The following is a 12689-nucleotide window of genomic DNA, read 5'->3' as shown; positions in this document are numbered from 1 at the left end:
GAGTCAGATTTCATATAAAGTCAATGATTATTCATTTCAAAAAGAGAAGGGTCTCTCTATCTATCTATCTATCTATCTATCTATCTATCTATCTATCTATCTATCTATCTATGAACTGTCTGTATATCTATAAATCCTAAGAAGACCACCAGTTGTTGTTTATGACTCATTTCTTCTCTGTCTTTATTTGTTCACAGGCTGTTATACAGTATATCTTTACTGCTTTTCACAAAGCTAGGGGGAATCTTACATCTCCCCAAGACACTGCGGCATTTACAAAATTAGACCTGGAGCTCTTTTATTCGCAAGTCTTGTATGAATCGAGATGGTGCTGCTCCAATTGTGGCTCATTGCTGCATCTCACAAGCATATATTCATGTTTCAGATTGAGGTGACATATCTTCTGTCAATTGACAGAAAAAGGTACTCCATCATTTGTGTCCGATGCCCCAGTCGTTTGCCTTGTGGATTCCCGGAAGCATCTAATTGAACATCCCTCCGAATAGCATTGGTGCTGAATATTTTGCTGCTTAATGACATGAATTGTTTCACTCTAATTGGATATTGGGGTCACATTTTGATAATCACTTTTTTTGTCCCTCATTTACTGCTTAATTTTATTCACCGACCATATACCACACACAACTTGTTCAACTTGTTTGAAGTGCATAGGATATTAGTGTAAAGGCCCTTAGCAACCGTTTGGTTCTTAGCTGACAGGCATTATTTTATTTTTTCCTCATATCCAAACTGGAGAGGACAAGAGATAACAATCTGTAATCTCCATACCAACTTTGATTTCCGGCTCCTCTTACAGAATTCAAAGTTTGTTTTTTCCTCTGATTTGACATGAACGTCCAATATACAGCGGAAGAAAAAAGTATTTGAACCCTCGCTTATTTTGGCAGTTGTCATACTAAAAAATAAATTATGTCTCAGATTTTTATTGCAGCTTTATTTTAAGTTATAGATAGAAGATTAAAAATGTTGAGAAAATTACATGAAATGAAAACTAAAAATTAATTTGCATGTCATTGAGGGAAATAAGTATTTCATCCCCGACCAACCTTGACCAATGTTGGCTCCCACAGACCACTGACATACTCCTAATATCGCTGAAGTAATTACCTGCATGACAGACACCTGTTTCAAATTGTCACTGTATAAAAAGTCACCTGCCCACAGAATCAGTAATACTCCACCATCCCCACCATGGCCAAGACTAAAGAGTTGTCAAAAGATGTCAGGGACAAAGTTGTTGAACTCCACAAGGCTGGAATGGGCTACAAAACCATAAGTAAGACGGTGAATGAGAAGGTGACAACTGTTAGTGCAATTATTCGGTAGTGGAAGAAGTACAACATGATTGTTAATCGACTTAGGCTGGGGGCTCCATGCAAGATATCACCTCTTGGGGTCTCAATGATTATGAGAAGTGTTAGAGATCAGCTGAGAAGTACACGGGAGGAGCTGGTTAATGATCTCAAGGCAGCTGGGACCACAGTCACCAAGAACACTATTGGTAATAAACTGAGACGCAATAGTTTAAAAACCTGCAGTGCACACAAGGTCCCTCTGCTCAACAAGGCTCATGTCAAGGCCCACCTCAAGTTTACCAACGAACATATTAATGACTCAGAAAGAGACTGGGAGAATTTGCTGGTCAGATGAGACCAAAATTGAGCTCTTTGGCCTCAACTCAACTCAACTCGACGTGTTCGGAGGAAGAGAAATGCTTAATAGGACCCCAAAAACACCATCCCTACTGTCAATCATGGCAGTGGAAGCCTTATGCTTTGGGGGTGTTTCTCTTCTAAAGGGACATTTCATGTAATTTTCTCAATATTCTTCTTTTTATAACTGATAAAGTAAAGCTACCCTAAAAGTCAGAGACTGTTGATTTATTCCTTAGTATGACAACTGCCAAAAGCAGCAGGGAATCAAATACTTATTTTGTCCACTGTATATAAAGGAATTTCAGCAGGGTTAATGATTGTGTTAGACACAGTTGACTGTCTTGAAATCTGGAGACAGATGCAGTAAAATATTCCCTCAGAACCTGACAGAAAATAGAGGATAAAGTTAATTGGCTGTCTCCTGGCTGACTGAGTTCTCTATCCATTTAATATGCAAAAGATCTACTAATTACAGGACACAATGCACCGCTATCTTCTGGCTCACTGCAGGTCGGACAATGGATATGTAGCCCAGGGGTTATCTAGCCAACCTGTTGTGGCAAGGCGAGCGGCGTGAAGCCGTTGCCGACAACGCCACCTGGGGGCTTTCACCCCAGGATATGGACAAGACTTATGGATATGCAGGTTTTGAAATGATCCAAGGCACATGGTTCAAGAATATTCCACGGGACCAGAGTGTGATTTCCAATTATAAAAAAAATGACTTTATTAAACAGTTATTTTAAAATGAGGACAGACAAAAAGAATACTACAAATATGATTATAAAGAGTATGAGGGATTACCAAAAACAGAGCTGGGGCTTACCACGACAGCGGTAACAAAAAGGGGAGAGATCAAAAAAAAAAACTACACTGCACCCGTGACACAGCAAACCAAAAACGTGAATAAGGAACCACCACCAGGGGAACCGCTGCCGCTCTGGGCCCGCAGCACCTGTCAACGAAAAGAACACAATTAGAAACAAAAAAAACGCAAGGCAACCCTCACACACGATAACCAAATAGCAATAAACCCAAAATAAACTGTTTAACACACAAATTATCCAAAAGAGGAAAAAAAAGATTACTACACAATAGATCAAACATAACCCACCAAACTGATCAATAATAATTCAACGGAAGAAATAACAGATGAATAAACTCAAAAAAATGGGGAGAGTCTGCCCCTCCAATTAAAACCACCCTCCAGGGGTAGTGGCTCAGCGTCAATTAGAGGGTCGGGATGCCCTCTCTTGGCGCGCGTTGAGGACGCCGTATGATACGGCCTTGACCACCGGTAATGGTGTCTGGCCCGATATAGGCCGAATCAGCGCCGGATTGTGGTGGTGGAGGCCTCCAGATGAGCCAAACCCCGGAGCAGACACAGAGATGCAGGGGGGGAAAAAAGAACACAACGAACAGAGAACGAGGAACCAAGAACCAAAGAACCAAAACAGCAGTGAGCTCTCAGTGGCGATGACGGCCGCGCACTGCAAAATAAACAAATTAACCTAATTAAAATACGACTATAGGACATTACAAAATAAAAAGTCACAGATAAACATCCTACCGGAGAGCAGGATTGAGGTGTCACTCGCGGCAGGAGGAGGAAGCCTGCAGCCCAGACCAGGAGAGGTGGTTCTGGGAGAGAACCATAACCCATAACGCACCCAGACCTTCAGCAGCTTGATTTAAAAAGACAGACAACTAAGCGTCTTACCCTCAGGATGCGCACCGCACGCGCACCGGCCCAAGGGAGACAGCCCAGGTCCCAGTAACACCACACTGCCGGATGGGGCAAAACCGGAGTAAATACGGGGCCCATACACTGAACAGATCGAGGAGAACGAGCATGCCTACCTTATTTTCCAACTCAACTGCTCACCGCAAAACGCTGCCACACCCAGCTGTCAGCTCCGTAAAGGAGGAAGAGGAAGCGGAAAAAGGATGGAGAAGGGTCCGACCAGGTCTATTTATGCGGCACTCGCTAATTGTCTGCTACACTACCCCCTCACGGTGGGGAGTGTAGCACTATCCTGCCACACTGTTATTCAGTGTTAATAAGTACACTGTCTCTTAAAGAGTCACGATAGTAAAGCCCTGCTTTACGGCTGTGTAATGGCGATCTGGGAGCGGGAGAATTCGCGAATTGCACTTGATTAATACTGAGAGAGGGGAGAACACATGGCCGAGCTGTGGCCTGTCTACGGTAGCCGTCTTTCACATCAAGTCACCAATTACTCTTCTTCCTGCTAAGTGAGCACATACATTGATGTTATGTGAATGTCCTTCTGTTGTAACAAGAGGTTCCTTGTATCTTCTTCTTTTCCTTTCGGCTTAACCCTACAGGGGTCGCCACAGCGAATCAATTTCCTCCATCTAGCCCTGTCCTTTGAATCCTCTTCTCTCACACCAACTACCTTCATGTCCTCTTTCACTACATCCATAAACCTCCTCTTTGGTCTTCCTTTAGGCCTCCTGCCTGGCAGTTCAAAACTCACCAGAGGTTCCTTGTGTATAGGTGAATATGAATGTATAAATGTGCATTTTTTGTAGTGAATAATATAAATGAAAATGTGAGATGTATATTAGCTCATATATATTGCCTTAACTCATTTTATAGTGAGATAGTGAATATACATATTGGTAGAAGAATGATGAGTTTTGAACTGCCAGTCAGGAGGCCCAGAGGAAGACCAAAGAGGAGGTTTATGGATGTAGTGAAAGAGGACGTGAAGGTAGTTGGTGTGAGAGAAGAGGATGCAGGAGACAACTGATTCGCTGTGGCGACCCCTGAAGGGAAAAGCCAAAGGAAAAGAAGAAGAAATGTGCATTTTTCTAGTAGATGCTAATTGCGAGCTAATTACTAATTCCTAGCTGAGTGCTAACAACCAACAGACTTGGAAACCAGTCACTGTAATGATTTAGTGGTGTATGAGTTTAAAACGTTGTTACTTGATTAATACTGAGAGAGGAGAGGACACATGGCTGAGCTGTGGCCAGTCTATACGAGCCTTCTTTCAGATCAAGTCACCAATTATACTTCTTCCTGCTAGCGTGGGTTGACCGGAGCCAGATAGACTTGCTGTGTACCAGGATCTGCCGCCAACCATCACAATCTCTGCTCGTGGACAACTTGAGTTATCAGGAAAATTTTTTAAAAAAGAATACTTTTTCTTCCTATAGGAGCTCTATAGTAATTTTTTGTTGGGTACCCAAAATGTGTTTTCCTTAACTAGGATGTCTAATTTTCTGGATTAAGAACTTCTAAATTGTGGATCACCGCAATTTGTGAACAGGATTAACTGTTCTTTTCTAAGGAATAAAAAAGGACAGATTAATTTTGATAAACCCTGCAAAAGACTGGTTGAAAAGAAATATTTCACAATGTTTTGCATTGTACTATTTTCAGTTATATTGTAACCGAAGATAATTTATTATTTTTATTTTCTTTTAATATATTATGTCTTAAATTTATTCAACTTTTATTTTTATTTTTAATGAAGGGAAGGTACGTTCCAGTCCATAAAAGTTTTATATCATTTTATTGGACTTTGGCAGCATACTACTGCCAGACCCAAAATAAATTCCTGCTGAGTACCGTTGAATTTGATCTCGTCCTTGTTTGTTGTTATTGAAGGAGGGACAAATTGATACTTGGTTACAGATACTCCCCGCGAAGTCAAAGCAAAACATGTCATGTTAAAGAAGCTGTAAATAAGTTACACATTTGCATAAACACCCACTGAGAGACTCAGTGGGTGTTTTAGATACGGTGTTTGTTTAACTTCAGCAATCTTTTGGATAGGCAAGCAATTATGTTGGGGTGATGGACACCTAATTTTGTGTTTTCTATGCATTCATCTCACTCTGTACAGTGTGCTTTACATATTGGGGCAAATACCAAAAACTACAAAAACAACCATTTTCCAGAGTTCATTTTACCTCAAGAAAGTAGTGCATCTCTGGGATGCGCTTGAAGAAGGGCATCAGTCACTCACCTTCTTACCTTAGAGACATCATAGAACCCATTATCCCCCAACTCCACCAGCACTGCCCCAACTTTCTGTTCATGGATGATAATGCTCCACCACATCGTGCCAGAGTTGTCACAGCTAGACTTCAGGTTCAAGTCCGAGTGCCTCATATGGTATGGCCAGCAATGTCCCCTGACCTGAGCCCCATAGAGCAGCAGTCCCCAACCTTTTTTGCACCACAGACCAGTTTTATCTAAGGCAATATTTTCACGGACCGGTCTTCATTTGCTCGATAATAGTTAATGATGCCAGGACAGCTGTAGTCTAATAATAAATCATCCGCAGTGGTTTTATGTAAAATTCAGACATCAACAGACAATAAACAAACTTTTTTTCATAAATTGATAATCAGCATCTCTGTAAACAAAATAATTGTAAGTAAAAATTACATTAAAAACTCGATTAAAGTGACTGCACCGATGAGGTTTATTTTGAAATGTAGCGACTTACAATTAGTGCATTCAAATAGGAGAAATCCTGTTCATTTCCAATAAAAGGGTGAACAAGTCAATAAAATAATAATTGCAATAATGACAATTAGTGGTTAGGGTTAGGGTTAGGGTTAGGGTTAGGGGAGACAATGGCACCGGAAGTGTGTTCCGGATGACCGGTTGACTCCGCAGTTTGGTTTTCTTTACGGTCACTGCAGAAAATCCCGCTCCACAAAGACAGGACGTAAGAAATGGAAGCAGGGTTTGAGATACTTTTTGGGCGATCTCAGGATTATCTGCCTTGACTTTAATCCAGAACACTGGCGCGGTTGTGGGCGCTTAATTGTGTGGGCTGATAAGCTGTCACGTGACGAGACCTGTCAAGTGGGACAGACATGCATTTGTCTGTGCGTCATTCTGCACAGATGTCACTTTTCAAAATAAAACATCTTCCAGACTCCAAAATAAATAAAAACGGAAGTAATGTAATGTTTTTTTCTTTCTGTGCGGCCTGGTACCAAATGACCCGGTCCATGGCCCGGGGGTTGGGGACCACTGCCATAGAGCACGACTGGGACCAGCTGAAGCAGAGACTGGATAATCGTACCCCACCCCCAGGTGACCTGTAAAAAGACATAATGTCAAAGATTTTATTTTTTTTGGTCATTTCCTTTTATTTATTCACCATTTTAATTGCACCGATTCACAACTTTCAACTACAGTGCAAATTTGTGTTTTTATGATATACTGTCAAAAATTCAGATTCAAATTGTTCAAAATTTAAATAGAAACTAGTTATAACGGTGTCAGAAAATCCAAGAACAAAAGTTTTGAAAACAATGAATAATTTATCCATAGAATAATTAACAGTTATGTCTTCCTCAAGTCTGGAGGCAGAAACTGCAGAGAAAGGTCTTGGTTTTTCTCTTGACCTCTGCTAACAGCTGACTTCCTAATGATCAGAACTTAAAAGTTAGTTTGAAGACACGGAAGCATGGCTCTGTACTTTTGCATAATGAGACCCTGCTTTATTATAATTTTAATTTACTCAAAAACAATATATTTTGACATTATATGCTATGCTATGATACATATATCATACCACATAACAAGTCATACTGTATAATATGATGACTATAATAATATAATTAATTAAACATATAATTCATCAAACATTAACAAAATGCAATTCATACAGTCAAGAATAAAAATATCCAGTGGAATCACATGATGAAATTCATGTAGTGAATCAGGTAATTAAATTAATTGAATTCTTAAAGGGGTCATAATTTGCCATTTTTCCTGTACTTGTCCATTAGACCTCATTAATTTAGTTCAATCACTGTAGAAACTCGCTGTTGCTTCATTTTGTGCCAGGCTCAATCCAGTAAGACAAATAACTTTTACCTAACAATTTACATCATAATGTATAATTTATAAAATGGAATATTTACTTTGATCATGCAATCAACCCCACATATACTCACAGACAGACATGTTATAGTGCTATTCATGATGGATTGAAAATCGAATGGGGTGGCATGGTGGCACAGTGGGTATTGCTGTTGCAGCACTGCAAGGAGATTCCCGATTTGAGTCCCGCTCAATGCAGAGTTTTCATATTCTCCCCATATCTGTGTGGGTTCTTTCTGGTTTCTCTTGCTTCCTCAAACCTCCAAAAACATGACACTTGAGGCAAATTGGCCTGCTTCATAAATGCCCATAGGTGTGAGTGTGTGTACTTTTTTGTCTATGTGTGGCTCCATGGTACACTGGCGTTGTGCCCAAACTGTAGTCTGCTTCACGCCCCCAGGTGGGCAGAGACAGAGGCAGATGTGGGATGTGTTGTTAGTCCAACACATCCCATCACCCCCCCACTCAACTGGGAATTTGGACTCCATGTAATCACCTCATACTTGTTGCATTCCCCAAATTATTCCTGAATTATCTTTCGCTGGGTGGGAGAACATTACTGAAAGCACCGTCAGCTTATTTTCTTGCCATAGGGCATCCTGGTGCTAAAAGTTTTCCAGGTAAGTAACACACATTTGCAAAGCCATCCACTAGATATAAAAGAAAATATGATTTTTCAGACCTAGCTGCTATCTTTCATTGTACTTTGGTCTAGATCTTACGCTTACATGCCCACTGCTGGCACTTTCAGCAGTGAATGGGCCAGCTGTCACTCCCCATGTGCGTGATGGGAAGTCAAAGCTGTCTGGCTGTCACCAGTTGACTGCTGGCTGTCTGGCTGTCACCAGTTCACTCCTTTTCCTTCCTTAGACCATGCACTTTAGATCCATGTTGGCAAATTGTGGAAAACTACAAAAAAGCTACAATTTTGGAGATGTCCAGACCCAGTTTAGCCACCAGTTTGTCCCTTTCACACTAATTCAAATTCTTATACTTATCCATTTGTCCTTCTTTTAGCACATGAAATTTGAGGACAGAATGTTTCCTTGCTGCCTACTATATTCCACTCATTAACAGTTGTCATGATAGAGACATGATCTGTGTTTTTCATTTCACCTGTCAGTCATCTTAATGTTAAATCTGATTGGTGTATCTTTAATAAAAATTAAAACAAACACTTCAAAAGTGACTTGACATGGTCATATTCCTCAACAGAATTGATACAACTAAAATGCATATCATAATGATCACTCACCGTGTGTATGAAAATACAATGCCTTGCGAAAGTACCCCCCCCCCAAAAAAATAAATACTTTTTTGACATTTTGCCACATTTCAGGCTTCAAACTTAGAGATAACAAACTGAAAATATTTTCAAGAATCAACAACATGTGAGACACAATTGTGAAGTGGAACCAAATTTATTCATAAAAAACTGAAAAGTGGAATGTGCAAAAATATTGGCCTCCTGTTCTCTCAGCTCAGCTAACCGACTCCAGAAGTTCTCTGATGACTTCTGAATGATCCAATGTTGACCTAAATGACTAACAATGACAAAGTGCAGCTGTGTCATTTGGTCTCACATTTGCACATCCTACTTTTCAGTTTTTTTATTTGTAAACACAATATAAAATGTTGAATAAATTTGGTTCCACTTCCCGATTGTGTCTCACATGTTGTTGATTCTTGAAAAATATTTTCAGTTTGTTATCTGTTTGAAGCCTGAAATGTGGCAAAATGTCACCAAGTTTTTGGCGGCCAATACTTTTGCAAGGCACTGTAGGTCATAGTTTAAAAGTGCATGTTTCTTGCACAAGAGCTTTGCCTCATTTATTTTGATGGTTTGATTTTTAACCCAGTTTATTTCAGTGATTGCATTTGGACTCTTTATCGAATGTGACCTCTGACCTTCCTCACATTATTTGCTCTGTAGCATGAGTCCGTCCGTCACCTCAGGTTTTGGCGCTTGACGCAAGCTGAATCTAAGTATCTAAGTAAAATTACAGTCTTCAGCCGCTGGAGTCTGCCTCAAATGTCAGCAATTCACTGGCTCATGGAAAGGGTGAGGGAGAGGTAAATGTCAAGTAATGATTTTTAAGCTAATAGCCTTCGGTGTCTTTGTTGCTGATGTGAGTGGCTGCTGATTAGAGAAGGTACTTTCATGATTCTGACCACCTGATGAGCAGATGGGCATTGTAGCACTCTGAGCTGTCTAATATGAATGTTGCTGTGGGCTAACCACGGTGCTCATTTGTGTTAGAGAACATTAATGTAATAACTGCTTGATTTTGTTTCACATGCTTTTGAATGATACAATTATTTCTACAACAGGACTCAAACTGTACCCATTTTACCTCCTGCAGTACCAGTCTTAGTTCAATGGTAATTTTCACCTATTTGCACTGTTAAAAAAAGTTTTTTGTTTTTTTTCTGGTATGTTAATAAAAGTACATTGGTCTAGAGACAGTGTCACTGAAGAAAAGACAGGAGACAGAGCTGGAGGTAGCAGAGATGAAGATGCTGAGGTTCTCTCTGGGAGTGACCAGGAAGGATAGGATCAGGAATGAGTACACATGTTAGAGGTTTTGGAGATAAAGTCAGAGAGGCCAGACTGAGATGGTTTGGACATGTCCAGAGGAGAGATAGTGAATATATTGGTAGAAGGATGCTGAGTTTTGAACTGCCAGGCAGGAGGCCTAGATGAAGACCAAAGAGGAGGTTTATGGATGTAATGAGGGAAGACATGAAGGTAGTTGGTGTGAGAGAAGAGGATTCAAAGGACAGGGCCAGATGGAGGAAATTGATTCGCTGTGGCAACCCCTGAAGGGAAAAGCCGAAAGGAAAAGAAGAAGTTGTTAATAAAAGTGCAGTGATACCTCTGTAATCGACCGCCTCTATACTCGACCAAATCGGTGCTCGACCAAAAAATTTGAGTAGAAAATGTATCGGAGCCTGAACAGATTTTCGGTACTCGACTAGCCAAGTCGACCCGAACGCGCTCCTCGGCCAGCAGGTAAGCGTCAGTTCGACTCAGACCGCCAGCGGAGTAACACGTATGCAAATTACGTACGCAAAGACGTACGGAAATTATAGCAAAATATGAAAGTGGTGTACGAGTGTCCGACCTCGCGTTGCAGTATGAAATGGCAAAGTCAACCATTTCCACTATCTTGAAGCAGAAGCAAATGACAATGGACAGGTTCCTTCTTAAAGAAAAGAGGAAGGCTACTGCCCAGCCAGATTCACCTCCACGGAAGAGAGAGAGAAGGGAGAAAACCCCTGGAGGCGCGTTACCTAGCGTCATCATGGAAGGGGATTCCCCTTCCATGATGACGCTAGTGCCATCAACCACTCTCCGAAACGTAAGTAAATTATACAAAATGGTTTATAATGCTTTATCTTTATCATGTACTGCTTGTGCACATTTACGTCTTCATTGTTGTTTAGATACACGTTCTTATAATATTTTAGGTATTTTTCTAAATGGTAAGAACGGATTAAAATACTTTCCATTATTTCTTATGGGAAAATTGGTTTCGGTGTTCGAACAAATCGGTGCTCAACCACCACCTCAGAACGGATTATGGTCGAGTACAGAGGTATTACTGTACATTGATATACACTTTAATCCATTTGAGACAAAGTAATCAAAATATAGCTTCAAGATGGAGAATCAAAATATTTTTACATCTATTAAAGCAAATTTAGGTTTGACTCTAACAGCTGTGGTTGATGATTCTAAAAAATACATTTAATCAAGAGTAGAGTATAACTTTTTTTATCCCTTTAGGAGGTTCCATCAAGGAAATTAATTTATCCATCGCACACAGTACAGTGAGTACACAAAACACAGAAAAAGCACACAGAAAGCACAAGCACATAGAAAGTAGTACAATGCCAAATAGAAAGATTAATAAATAACCCATCAAGAATATACAAATGGAAAATCATAAATAGGCATAGAAATAAAAATTAATAAACAAGCCTAGTTAAGTATGGGTATCGTGAAATGTTTATAGTGTTTACATTGTTTTTGCTGTATTGTTTGTGTCATCCCTAAAGCTCTAGTGTCGACTTTCTTCTTCTTCATCTCCCCCAGAGAGGAGTTGAGCAGTTTAATGGCTCGGGGGATGAACGAGTTCTTAAGTTTGTTTGTCCTGCATGTTGGGAGGCGCAGCCTCTGGCTGGTCAGGCTTCTCAGGCTTCTCTGGTTGTTGGTAATGGTGTGCAGAGGGCAGCTGACATTGTCCATGATGTCCAGCAGTTTGTCCAAGGTTCTCTTCTCTACCACCGTTGCCAGAGGGTCCAGCTTCATCCCGGCCACCGAGCTGGCCCGCCTGATCGGCTTCTCCAGCCTGGAGAGATCCGCCTTGGTCACACTCCCTCCCCAACAAACCACAGCGACCGACAGGATGCTGGTGACCACAGACTGATTGAACATCCTCAGGAGCTTCCTCAGCCTCCTCAGAAAGTGCATCCTGCTCTGTGCTTTCTTGTACAGCTGCCTCGTGTTGCTTGTCCAGTCCAGCTTGTTGTCCAGCCACAGCCCAAGATATTTATAGGTCTGCACAATCTCCACCTCCTCCGTTCCTATCAGAACTGGTCTAGGTTGGGGTCTGTCCCTCCTGAAGTCAATGACCAGCTCTTTAGTTTTGGAGGTGTTGAGCTTCAGGCTGCTGCAACACCAGTCAACAGAGTCCTTCATCAAGCATTTATGCTCCTCCTCCTCATTGTCCCTGATACATCCCACGATAGTTGTGTCATCTGCGTACTTCTCAATGTGACACAGTTCTGAGTTGTAGCAGAAGTTCTGAGTTGTAGCAGGGTGAAGTGGATTGGGGACAAGAAAGTCCCCTGTGGAGCACCGATGCAGCTGACCACAGTATCAGACGTGGCGTCCTTTGGCCTGACGATCTGTGGTCTGTTGGTGAGGTAGTCTTGGATCCAAGCAACCAGGCCGGGGTCCACTTGCATTTGTAGGAGTTTTTCCTGTAGGATACAGGGCTGGATGGTTTTAAAGGCACTTGAAAAATCTAGTAAAAGGATCCTCACATTGCCGCTTTCCTTGTCCAGATGCAAGTGGGCTCGGTGTAGCATGTAGAGGATGGCGTCTTCCACGCCAACCATTTCCC

General features: G+C 41.2%; 1 pseudogene; it reads left to right on the top strand.

Annotated features, from left to right (window-relative positions):
* The first annotated feature begins 1212 nt into the window (after positions 1–1212).
* On the top strand, positions 1213–1834 carry LOC137599912 (uncharacterized; annotated as a pseudogene).
* The last annotated feature ends 10855 nt before the right edge of the window (positions 1835–12689 follow it).

This window comes from Antennarius striatus, chromosome 8 (genome assembly GCF_040054535.1).
Source record: "Antennarius striatus isolate MH-2024 chromosome 8, ASM4005453v1, whole genome shotgun sequence".
NCBI lineage: Eukaryota > Metazoa > Chordata > Actinopteri > Lophiiformes > Antennariidae > Antennarius > Antennarius striatus.
This window is presented reverse-complemented; position numbering and strand designations above follow the sequence as displayed.